Source organism: Adiantum capillus-veneris, chromosome 4 (genome assembly GCF_014529385.1).
Source record: "Adiantum capillus-veneris isolate H3 chromosome 4, ASM1452938v2, whole genome shotgun sequence".
Classification (NCBI taxonomy): Eukaryota; Viridiplantae; Streptophyta; class Polypodiopsida; order Polypodiales; family Pteridaceae; genus Adiantum; species Adiantum capillus-veneris.
In genome coordinates this window covers 1,989,415-1,992,021 of record NC_140934.1, presented here as the reverse complement: position 1 = coordinate 1,992,021, position 2,607 = coordinate 1,989,415, and the positions used below count along the sequence as shown (strand labels likewise).

At 41.8% G+C, this 2,607-nt stretch overlaps 1 pseudogene; it reads left to right on the top strand.

Moving 5' to 3' along the window:
• Positions 1-621: 621 nt before the first annotated feature.
• LOC147458611 (hypothetical protein At1g04090-like) lies at positions 622-2,080 on the top strand (annotated as a pseudogene).
• The last annotated feature ends 527 nt before the right edge of the window (positions 2,081-2,607 follow it).

Sequence of the window (2,607 nt, the reverse complement as noted above, 5' to 3'; positions counted from 1 at the left end):
CACGTCATCCAAGCTGCATCTATTCTAAAGAAGATCTTGCACGTCAAGCTGCTCTAGAGGACTCATCCTCACTAAGAAAGAAAAGAAGAAATTTATATAAGTCTAAATCAGAAGCATAGGAGAGATGGAAGAAAAAGTAGGGAGAGCCACCTCATCCATAACCAACTCAACCCAAGCCACGAGAAGATCTAGTAGCAGAGAGAGCAAAATTTCAAATACTAGATAAAAAAGAAAAATTGCTTTGTAATAAAGGAGGAGGAGGATACTAGCTTGTCAACAAGTGTGCTACTTAAATTGATATTGGGGTGCTCACTTTTCAAAGCGTGTATCATGTTCTGTAGGTAAAACTAGTGAGGATTATATATAACCAGTGTGTAAACCCGTCTTCCACACGGGATGTAAGAAGGAACATGAATAAGCAAAAACATGAATAAGCAGGAATATGGATTCAGTTTCCTTTATGTTGACTCTAGTGTCGACGCACCAATTCAAAGATGAATAAAGGTGTAGTCTAAGCTCATATCAAGATGCAAAGACATTTGCATAAATTGAGTGCAAAAGCGTTTAATTTTTCCTATTTTACTTGCCTGCACTGGTCTTTTCTGATGTGTAGGTCCATGAATTTTGCCTTGTAGTTTTGATTCTGGCACCGCCCTAGTCCCATGCTTGAAAAGAACTTCAAGTTCTTCTCTCATTGAAGTTTCAGTTGTAGAACCAGAACAACTTGACTTTCTATGGTCCTCTTCTAGTAGTGTCAATTTTGGCATCACCTTAGAGCCACACTTGCAAGACAGTTCGTTTGCTCTCTCTGGATTTCCATCTCTAGAACAACTTAACTCTCTTATCAGAACATATGGACTGATCATCTACTTCCACCCTAAAGAACATTATTTTCCTACATCAGTACATTAGGTTTTTGGTAAAGGGGCCTTGCTCTGTTCAAAAGGACAGAATGCACAAACATTGATCGTAGGGGATGGATCAAACTTACCCACAGGTGGATTTGATGATGATGAGTATTGGATAGGTCTTCCTAGTGATGGCACTGCAGATGAGGTGAGGATTGTCAATCTACCTACTCTTGTGGGTATTTTATTTTATCCTTTCAATGGTGCTGCAAGAACCAAATTTGAGATTATACACTTGGACCTTGGCAAAATGGGGGAGCATTTGTCTAATTGGGAGCATGTCACTTTACGGATCGATACCTTGACAGGAAAGCTTTCAAAGGTCCTTTTTGTCACATCATAGTGGCAACATGTGGGTTGATCCGATCGATCTAGAGTACGCTAATGACAACAAATTTGTGATGTATGCGTCTAGATCGGGCAATGTAAGTTATCCTCATCCAGGGATTCACCTTCTAGGCGATCATGGAGTGGGTCTTAGAAATGATGCAGATAAAAATCAATATTTTTTGGATGCCAGTCAGAATTTTGAAATCATGTGCGCAGACTACGTTGGACTTGAAAATGCTCCTATAGAGCCCGCATGGTTGCAGTTCATGCGAAAATGGGCATAGATTGGCTAACATAAATTGTCTTAGTGCATTGTAGGCAAGTGGAAAGCAAGTGGGAATTGGGTCTTGTAAGGATTGGCATGGCCATAGCAAAGCAAGCCGAAGCCAATGGGTGCCCAATTGCATATGAAGGCACGTCAGCAAAGTTAGTAATACCTTATTCTTACTATTCCAATGCAATAAAGTTCGCAGCCAATTCAGATGTTTTGATGATCACTTGCCCCTTGATGGAGGGGACAAAGGGAAACATTAACCCGAAAGTCCTCGATGCCGTGGGTCCAAGTGGATTCCTCACAAACATAGCTCGAGGTCCGATACTGGATGAAGCAGAACTTCTGAAGGCATTGGTGGGGGTCCCGTATTGGAGGAGTTGTCTTGGATGTGTTTGAGAATGAGCCTCAAGTCCCCCAAGAGCTGATGTCTTTGAATAATGTTGTTCTGACTCCTCATGTTGGTAGTTTGACATGGGAAACCAGGAGGGCTATGGTAGATCTTGTTGTTTCCAGCCTTGAAGCCTATTTTGTTGGGCATACTTGCAACCAGTTCTTATATACAATGTAGTCGTCCTTGTTGCAGTACCATGAAATAATTCAAGGTGGGCAATAAAATTTTGGAGGGTGTCTAATCAATAAGCAGGAGGCAAAGAAGAACAAGACAACTTGGATGCACATAATCAAACATATCCCATCCCTTGCTGCGATAGCTCCTCATCTTGCATCTCGTCGTCTTCCCTTTGACCTCTATTTGAATATCCCTTCTTCTATCATATGTGCTCATCTTCGCACGAAGGTGAAAGTGAATGAGAAGAGAGAGAAAGGAGTGCCTGCAATTGTCTGTTGTGATTTGCGTGCATTGGATTTATCCATTGGAATGGTGCCAATGTTAAGGAAGGTGATGGTGTGAGCCTGGCCTTGGGAACTTGGTAGAGAGAGAGAGAGAGAGAGAGAGAGAGAGAGAGAGAGAGAGAGAGAGAGAGAGAGAGAGAGAGAGAGAGATAAGAAGAAGAAGAAGAAGAAGAAGAAGAAGAGGAGGAAACTATCCCAAGAGACCTCAAAGATCTATCCGACGAGAGTTGAACTCAAGACCTG